Source organism: Petromyzon marinus, chromosome 68 (genome assembly GCF_048934315.1).
Source record: "Petromyzon marinus isolate PM22_M1 ecotype Great Lakes invasive population chromosome 68, UKy_Petmar_22M1.pri1.0, whole genome shotgun sequence".
NCBI lineage: Eukaryota > Metazoa > Chordata > Hyperoartia > Petromyzontiformes > Petromyzontidae > Petromyzon > Petromyzon marinus.
The window spans coordinates 1,851,924-1,862,538 of record NC_133734.1 but is presented as its reverse complement, the minus strand read 5'-3'; positions in this window follow the sequence as shown (position 1 = coordinate 1,862,538).

Below are 10,615 nucleotides of genomic sequence, written 5' to 3'. Positions count from 1 at the left end.
ACGCTTGTGCCAGGACATGTGCACCTTGAGGCCACGTGGAGTGTCGAACGCCCGCTGGCAGGAGGTCACGGGGCAGACCCAGGTGCCACGGGTCGACTGACTGAGATGACTGGCTGATGCACCACCTGTGCCCCCTACTGTGCCAACCTGCTGTGCTTTAGCCACCTGGCGCTCCGCTCGTGAGCATCGCTCCTCCGCCCTCCGTTGTTGCTGGAGGGCGACTACCTCCAACTGCCCAGTAGCGTCCTTCACGAGCCTCCTCCACAGAGGCCGATCTTGACACCACTGGTACCAGTCATCGGCAAGTCCACTCAGCTCCACGTCCTCCTGTACCACATCACTCCATCTCTTCTCTAGCCCGTGCCGCGTCCGTTTAGCCCCCTCGATCTAGCCGAACAAAAGCTGCTTCAGCATGCGGTGGCTGGGCATGCGGGCTACATGACCCAGCCATCGCAGCCTTGCCCGCTGGAGGAGCTCACCGATGGGACCTTGCCCAGATCTTTCAAGGATTTGTGAGCTCCTCACACAATCCAGTCTGGTTAAACCCAGGATGGATCGTAGGCAGGCCAGCCTAAATGTTTCTAACCGGCGAAGATGTTCTATTAGGGGGGTCCACGTTTCGCAAGCATAGAGAAGGGAGGGAATGACCGTGGCCGAGAAGACCTGAAGCTTAATGCGGAGCGAAAGACCAGGTAGCTTCCACACAGCGTTACGCAACCGATGAAAAGATATTGCCGCTTGACTGATTCGGAGTGAGACCTCTGCTGTTAAACTGGAGCCGGTCATAAGCACACTTCCCAGGTATGGGAAAGTCTCCACTCTCTCCACAACTGCCCCATCACTGATTGGGAGTTGTGGGGGTGGAGTGTCCGATGGTACAAAATACCCAGGCAGGTACTTAGTTTTGGTGGGGCTGATGGTAAGGCCCCATCTCTTAGTGGCACGCTCCAGTCTCAGCAGCAGCGTCTCCAACTCCTCCTCTGAATGAGCAGCTATTACCAAATCATCAGCATACATAACGTTGTTGAGCAATAGGGAGCAATTCCTTGACCGCACCCGGGCATCGATCAGCCTCCCATTATATCTGTACCATATGGAGATTCCCCGGTACAGCTATTGAAGGCTTCACGAACTACGTGGTCGAAATAGATGTTAAATAATGTGGGAGCCAGAGGACATCCCTGTCGCACCCAAAGGTGTACAGGGAAAGGCTCAGACTCCCGGCCACGTAGTTTTACCCGGGCCCGCTCACCATCATGAAGGTCCTTGATGATCGTGAGCAGAGGGTCAGGTACTCAAAGCACGAAGAACAACCCAGAGCCCAGGCCTATTGATGGTCTCATAGGCCTTGACCAGGTCAATAAAGCAGAAATGTAGTTCGTGCTGGAATTCCCTACACCTCTGCTGTAGCAGACAGACAGAAAATATGGTATCTGTGCAGGACCGCCCTTTCCTGAAACCGCATTGGGGCTCCGCAAGCCTCTGCTCAGCGTGCCTGGCAAGGCGATATTGAATAATCCTTGCCAAGACCTTTCCCGGCACACTGAGGAGTGAAATGCCCCTTTAGTTGTTACAGTCTGTGCGGTACCCCTTCTTAAAGAGGGGGACCACCAGGGCATCCTTCCAATCCTGCGGAACCCGTCCTGTGGTCCAGACTGTTGTTATGATGTCATATACGGCAGTCTGTGCACAAACTCCACCCTCCCTCAGCATTTCGCTTGGGAGATCATCTCTGCCCGCTGCCTTTCCTGGTCTCAGACTCCGGATCGCCCTCAGTACTTCCTCAACAGATGGCACTTCAGCCAGCCACTCACAGGGGGTGACTTCTTCCAATATTTGAGGCACCGCAGCCTCTGCAGGATGATCCTCACTTTGCGCAACGATGTTTTCCTGACTGAGGGATTTTCCCTCCCCCAGGACCTCACAGAAATGCTCAGCAAATCTGCAATCCTGTTCCTGGGGGTCGGAGATTGGATCGCCATTTTTTCCCCTAATGATGGTAATAGGTGTGGCGCTGCAGGTTACTTTTTTGATGGAGTTAAATAGAGATTTGTGATCGCGGGCCACTGAGGCAGACTCCATCTCCTCAGCAACCCGCGACCACCACCCATTCTTGCAGCGCCTCGCGGCTCTCCGAACCTCCGAGCGAAGGTTGCGGTAAGCCTCCTCATTCTCTGACGTGGGATTCTGTAGCCGATGGCAGTGGGCCTGTCGCTTTTTCTCAACCATCCTGAACACCTCCTCTGTCAGCCAGGGTCACTGGGGAGGTCCTGACCGCGTACCAAAAGCAGACATTGCAGCCGCATGAGTCACAGTTCTAAACCTCGCCCATTTATCCTCGACATCAGGAGGAGTGGGGGACGATGCCAACCCCAGCCGCAGGCGATGATGAAATTCTCGCTTGCAACTTTAATCAGATAACTGAGACCAGGCCACTTTTGGTTGGAATGGGGTCCTGGGTGTACACCCACCACCGGGACGGAAGAATGGGCATCGCATCTTACGGATGACAAGTCGAGGGTCAGAGGGCAGATCAGCTCCACAGTAGGTCCTGGTGTCAAGGACATGGGCTCGCATCTGGTGGTCCGTCACTATGTAGTCCAGCAAATGTTCTTGCTTGGACCCGGCATGCATCCATGATGTGTGGATGCGCCGATGCCGGAACAGCGTGTTGGTAATTACAAGTCCATGGGCTGCACAAAAATCTAGCAGCCTCCTACCGTTGTTATTAAGCTGATCCGGCCCATGCCCTCCAATTACCACGAAACTAGGACCTAAACACATACACACACACACAGATACACACACACACAGATACACACACACAGATACACAGACACACACACAGACAGAGCGCAAACCACTACACTACTGCTCCCCCCACACACACTGACACACACACAGACACACACACAGACAGCGCGCTAACCACTACACTACTGCTCCCCCCCCCCACACACACAGACACACACACAGACACACACATAGACACACACAGACAGCGCACTAACCACTACACTACTGCTCCCCCCACACACACAGACACACACAGACAGCGCGCTAACCACACAATACTGCCCTCCCCCCCACAGACAGACACACACACAGAAAGAGCGCTAACCACTACCCCCCCCCCCCACACAGACACACACACTGACACACACACACAGACACACACAGACAGAGCGCTAACCACTACACTACTGCTCCCCCCACACACACAGACACACACACACAGAGCGCTAACCACTACACTACTGCTCCCCCCCCCCCCCACATACACACAGACAACAACAACAACAACAACCGCCATTCGCCACTAAGTGGCGGTGACGTCATCACGACGCTTGTGCCAGGATATGTGCACCTTGAGGCCACGTGGAGTGTCGAACGCCCGCTAGCAGGAGGTCACGGGGCAGACCCAGTTGCCACGAGTCGACTGACTGAGATGACTGGCTGATGCACCACCTGTGCCCCCTACTGTGCCAACCTGCTGTGCTTTAGCCAGCCGGCGCTCCGCTCGTTGTTGTGAGCGTCGCTCCTCCGCCCTCCGTTGTTGTTGGAGGGCGACTACCTCCAACTGCCCAGTAGCACCCTTCACGAGCCTCCTCCACAGAGGCCGATCTTGACACCGCTGGTACCAGTCATCGGCAAGTCCACTCAGCTCCACGTCCTTCTGTACCACATCACTCCATCTCTTCTCTAGCCCGTGCCGCGCCCGTTTAGCCCCCTCAATCCGGCCGAACAAAAGCTGTTTTGGCATGCGTGGCTGGGCATGCGGGCTACATGACCAAGCCAACGCAGGCTTGCCTGCCGGAGGAGCTCACCAATGGGACCTTGCCCAGATCTTTCAAGGATTTGTGAGCTCCTCACACAATCCAGTCTGGTTAAACCCAGGATGGATCGTAGGCAGGCCAGCCTAAATGTTTCTAACCAGCGAAGATGTTCCATTAGGGGGGTCCACGTTTTGCAAGCGTAGAGAAGGGAGGGAATGACCGTGGCCGAGAAGACCTGCAGCTTAGTGCAGAGCGACAGACCAGGTAGCTTCCACATAGCGTTACGCAACCGATGAAAAGATATTGCCGCTCGACTGATTCCGAGTGAGACCTCTGCTGTTAAACTGGAGCCAGTCATAAGGACACTTAACAGGTATGGGAAACTCTCCACTCTCTCCACAACTGCCCCATCTCCGATTGGGAGTTGTGGGGGTGGAGTGTCCGATGGTACAAAATACCCAGGCAGGTGCTTAGTTTTGGTGGGGCTGATGGTAAGGCCCCATCTCTTAGTGGCACGCTCCAGTCTCAGCGGCAGCGTCTCCAACTCTTCCTCTGAATGAGCAGCTATTACCAAATCATCAGCATACATAACGTGGTTGAGCAATAGGGAGCCATCCCTTGACCGCACCTGGGCATCGATCAGCCTCCCATTATATCTGTACCATATGGAGATTCCCCCGGTACAGCTATTGAAGGCTTCACGAACTACGTGGTCGAAATAGATGTTAAATAATGTGGGAGCCAGAGGACATCCCTGTCGCACCCCAAGGTGTACAGGGAAAGGCTCGGACTCCTGGCCACGTAGTTTTACCCGGGCCCGCTCACCATCATGAAGGTCCTTAATGATCGTGAGCAGAGGGTCAGGTACTCCAAAAGCACGAAGAATAACCCAGAGCCCAGGCCTATTGATGGTATCATAGGCCTTGACCAGGTCAATAAAGCAGAGATGTAGGTCTTGCTGGAATTCCCTACACCTCTGCTGTAGCAGACGGACAGAAAATATGGTATCTGTGCAGGACCGCCCTTTCCTGAAACCGCATTGGGGCTCCGCAAGCCTCTCCTCAGTGTGCCTGGCAAGGCGATATTGAATAATCCTTGCCAGGATCTTTCCCGGCACACTGAGGAGTGAAATGCCCCTTTAGTTGTTACAGTCTGTGCGGTACCCCTTCTTAAAGAGGGGGACCACCAGGGCATCCTTCCAATCCTGGGGAACCCGTCCAGCGGTCCAGACTGTTGTTATGATGTCATATAGGGCAGTCTGTGCACAAACTCCACCCTCCCTCAGCATTTCGCTTGGGAGATCATCTCTGCCCGCTGCCTTTCCTAGTCTAAGACTCCGGATCGCCCTCAGTACTTCCTCAACAGATGGAACTTCAGCCAGCCACTCACAGGGGGTGACTTCCAATATTTGAGGCACCGCAGCCTCAGCAGGGTCATCCTCACTTTGTGCCACGATGTTTTCCTGGCTGAGGGATTTTCCCTCCCCCAGGACCTCACAGAAATGCTCAGCAAATCTGCAAACCTGTTCCTGGGGGTCGGAGATTGGATCACCGTTTTTTCCCCAAATGATGGTAATAGGTGTGGCGCTGCAGGTTACTTTTTTGATGGAGTTAAATAGAGATTTGTGATCGCGGGCCACTGAGGCAGACTCAATCTCCTCAGCAACCCGCGACCACCAACTATCCTTGCAGCGCCTCATGGCTCTCTGAACCTCCGAGCGAAGGTTTGCGGTAAGGCTCCTCATTCTCTGACGTGGGATTCTGTAGCCGATGACAGTGGGCCTGTCGCTTTTTCTCAACCATTCTGAACAGCTCCTCTGTCAGCCAGGGTCTCTGGGGAGGTCCTGACCGTGTACCCAAAGCAGACATTGCAGCCACATGAGTCACAGTTCTAAACCTCGCCCATTTACCCTCGACATCAGGAGGAGTGGGGGACGATGCCAACCCCAGCCGCAGGCGATGATGAAATTCTCGCTTGCAACTTTCATCAGATAACCGAGACCAGGCCGCTTTTGGTTGGAATGGGGTCCTGGGTGTACACCCACCACCGGAGCGGAAGAATGGGCGGCACATCTTACAGATGACAAGTCGATGGTCAGAGGGCAGATCAGCTCCACGGTAGTTCCTGGTGTCAAGGACATGGGCTCGCATCCGCTGGTCCGTCACTATGTAGTCCAGCAGATGTTCTTGCTTGGACCCGGCATGCATCCATGATGTTGTGTGGATGCGCCGATGCCGGAACAGCGTGTTGGTAATCACAAGTCCATGGGCTGGACAAAAATCTAGCAGCCTCCTACCATTGTTATTAAGCTGATCCGGCCCATGCCCTCCAATTACCACGAAACTACGACTTAAACACATACACACACAGATACACACACACACACCGATACACACACACAGACATAGACACACACAGACACACACACACAGACAGAGCGCAAACCACTACACTACTGCTCCCCCCACACACACTGACACACACACAGACAGCGCGCTAACCACTACACTACTGCTCCCCCCACACACACACAGACACACACACACAGACACACGCACAGACACACACAGACAGCGCGCTAACCACTACACTACTGCCCTCCCCCCCACAGACACACACACAGACACACACACAGACAGAGCGCTAACCACTACACCCCCCCCACACACACAGACACACACACTGACAACAACAACAACAACAACCGCCATTCGCCACTAAGTGGCGGTGACGTCACCACGACGCTTGTGCCAGGCTATGTGCACCCTGAGGCCACGTGAAGTGTCGAACGCCCGCTGGCAGGAGGTCACGGGGCAGACCCAGGTGCCACGGGTCGACTGACTGAGATGACTGGCTGATGCACCACCTGTGCCCCCTACTGTGCCAACCTGCTGTGCTTTAGCCACCCGGCGCTCCGCTCGCTGTTGTGAGCGTCGCTCCTCCGCCCTCCGTTGTTGTTGGAGGGCGACTGCCTCCAACTGCCCAGTAGCATCCTTCACGAGCCTCCTCCACAGAGGCCGATCTTGACACCGCTGGTACCAGTCATCGGCAAGTCCACTCAGCTCCACGTCCTCCTGTACCACATCACTCCATCTCTTCTCTAGCCCGTGCCGCGCCCGCTTAGCCCCCTCAATCCGGCCAAACAAAAGCTGTTTCGGCATGCGGTGGCTGGGCATGCGGGCTACATGACCCAGCCATCGCAGCCTTGCCTCCCGGAGGAGCTCACCGATGGGACCCTGCCCAGATCTTTCAAGGATTTGTGAGCTCCTCACACAATCCAGTCTGGTTAAACCCAGGATGGATCGTAGGCAGGCCAGCCTAAATGTTTCTAACCGGCGAAGATGTTCCATTAGGGGGGTCCACGTTTCGCAAGCGTAGAGAAGGGAGGGAATGACCGTGGCCGAGAAGACCTGAAGCTTAGTGCGGAGCGACAGACCAGGTAGCTTCCACACAGCATTACGCAACCGATGAAAAGATATTGCCGCTCGACTGATTCGGAGTGAGACCTCTGCTGTTAAACTGGAGCCAGTCATAAGCACACTGCCCAGGTATGGGAAACTCTCCACTCTCTCCACAACTGCCCCATCACCGATTGGGAGTTGTGGGGGTGGAGTGTCCGATGGTACAAAATACCCAGGCAGGTGCTTAGTTTTGGTGGGGCTGATGGTAAGGCCCCACCTCTTAGTGGCACGCTCCAGTCTCAGCAGCAGCGTCTCCAACTCCTCCTCTGACTGAGCAGCTATTACCAAGTCATCAGCATACATAACGTGGTTGAGCAATAGGGAGCCATCCCTTGACCGCACCCGGGCATCGATTAGCCTCCCATTATATCTGTACCATATGGAGATTCCCCCGGTACAGCTATTGAAGGCTTCACGAACTACGTGGTCAAAATAGATGTTAAATAATGTGGGAGCCAGAGGACATCCCTGTCGCACCCCAAGGTGTACAGGGAATGGCTCTGACTCCCGGCCACGTAGTTTTACCCGGGCCCGCTCACCATCATGAAGGTCCTTAATGATCGTGAGCAGAGGGTCAGGTACTCCAAAAGCACGAAGAACGACCCAGAGCCCAGGCCTACTGATGGTATCATAGGCCTTGACCAGGTCAATAAAGCAGAGATGTAGGTCTTGTTGGAATTCCCTACACCTCTGCTGTAGCAGACGGACAGAAAATATGGCATCTGTGCAGGACCGCCCTTTCCTGAAACCGCATTGGGGCTCCGCAAGCCTCTCCTCAGCGTGCCTGGCAAGGCGATGCTGAATAATCCTTGCCAGGACCTTTCCCGGCACACTGAGGAGTGAGATGCCCCTGTAGTTGTTACAGTCTGTGCGGTCCCCCTTCTTAAAAAGGGGGACCACCAGGGCATCCTTCCAATCCTGCGGAACCCGTCCAGTGGTCCAGACTGTTGTTATGATGTCATATAGGGCAGTCTGTGCACAAACGCCACCCTCCCTCAGCATTTCGCTTGGGAGATCATCTCTGCCCGCTGCCTTTCCTGGTCTCAGACTCCGGATCGCCTTCAATACTTCCTCAGCAGATGGCACCTCAGCCAGCCACTCACAGGGGGTGACTTCATCCAATATTTGAGGCACCGCTGCCTCAGCAGGGTCATCCTCACTTTGTGCCACGGTGTTTTCCTGGCTGAGGGATTTTCCCTCCCCCAGGACCTCACAGAAATGCTCAGCAAATCTGCGAACCTGTTCCTGGCGGTCGGAAATTGGATCACCGTTTTTTCCCCTAATGATGGTAATAGGTGTGGCGCTGCAGGTTACTTTTTTGATAGAGTTAAAAAGAGATTTGTGATCACGTGCCACTGAGGCAGACACCATCTCCTCAGCAACCCGCGACCACCACCCATCCTTGCAGCGCCTCACGGCTCTCCGAACCTCCGAGCGAAGGCTGCGGTAAGCCTCCTCATTCTCTGACGTGGGATTCTGTAGCCGATGACAGTGGGCCTGTCGCTTTTTCTCAACCATCCTGAACAACTCCTCTGTCATCCAGGGTGTCTGGGGAGGTCTGGACCGCGTACCCAAAGCAGCCATTGCAGCTGCATGAGTCACAGTCCTAAACCTCGCCCATTTACCCTCGACATCCGGAGGAGTCGGGGACGATGCCAATCCCAGCCGCAAGCGATGATGAAATTCTCGCTTGCAACTTTCATCAGATAACTGAGACCAGGCCACTTTAGGTTGGAATGGGGTCCTGGGTGTACACCCACCACCGGAGTGGAAGAATGGCAGGCGCATCTTACAGATGACTAGTCGATGGTCAGAGGGCAGATCAGCTCCACGGTAGGTCCTGGTGTCAAGGACATGGGCTCGCATTTGCTGGTCCGTCACTATGTAGTCCAGCAGATGTTCTTGCTTGGACCCGGCATGCATCCATGATGTTGTGTGGATGCGCCGATGCCGGAACAGCGTGTTGGTAATTACAAGCCCATGGGCTGCACAACAATCTAGCAGCCTCCTACCGTTGTTATTGAGCTGATCTGGCCCATGCCCTCCAATCACTCCAGACCAGGTGCCAGTATCATGACCAACTCGGGCATTTAAGTCACCCAACATGATGACTCTATCCCGAGGGGCCACTTTAGCCAGCACCTGTGACAGGAGGTCATAGAAGGCATCTGACTCATCGGCTTTGCCTGCATCCCTCCACGGATGTTCATCTTCGGTGGGGGCATAAGTAACCACGACCACCATTCCTCGCCTCCGGTTGATGGGAAGGCGAGCCCAAAGTAGCCTGGGGCTTACAGCTTCCCACACCTCACCGCCACGCTCCCACGCCCCCTTCATTCTTTTGTTCAAAAGAAGACCCACACCCTGTTGTTTGGCAGTCTGCTGCCCCGAGTAAAGGACTGTCCACCCCTCATGGTGGCAGGAGCCAGAGCCGGTCCACCGGACCTCCTGAATGCCGCATAGATCCAGGCGGTACCGGTCCAGCTCCCGACAGAGGAGTGGCAGCCTCTCCTCTGCAGTGAGCGTTCGAACATTCCACGTGGCCACCCGTAGTGGCTTTTCGTTGTTTCTGGAGTAGCCCCGAGGGTAGGTATTCAATCTCCTGGCTCCGCCAATTGGGGTTTGGCCAGGAGACGTCATAGACGCCTGGCCCCCCGGGGCCTCCGGCACAAGCTTAGTTGTTACATATTTCAGTTTAATTCGTGGTTTCGTGGTAATTAATTGAAGGTGGAGGGGTTACCAGCCTCTCGCACCCGTCCAGAGCCCCCGTTTAGCCCCTGTGGTGGACACATATGCCATGAGGGGAGGAGCCAATCAAAATTGGATCTCCCCCCACAGCGCTGTCCACGACAGAGTTGCCCGTCCGGCACACAGACACACACAGACACAGATACACACAGATACACACACACAGCGCGCTAACCACTACACTACAATGCGTTACGCTTCCACGTGCGTGGATCACGTGACAGATTTGACGTCACAGCTCACTTGCCGTGCAACAAATAAATGCATTATTGAGCTCCCCCCCCTTCCCCCCCCCCAAAAAAGTGCATTTTTATAATGTTTGCATGGTGTACAGTCTGGAAAGTACCCGCATGGCAAATTTCAAGTTTGTTGCATGTCGGGAAGTACGCTAAACATTTTCAACAGACACGCACACAATCACAACTTTGCCCTTTAACGTATATATGGATATTGCGGCCTTGTGAGCGATGCGGCTCTTGATTCGGGTGCGACCGACAACGGAGAAGCGTCTTCAAAGCGACGACGCGCAAACAGAAACATCCCGGGATAAACCAGCAAATCTTCCAGAACACACACACAAAACGAAGCCGCGCGCGACCTACCTGGCACGGATCATTCCACAGCGCAGCG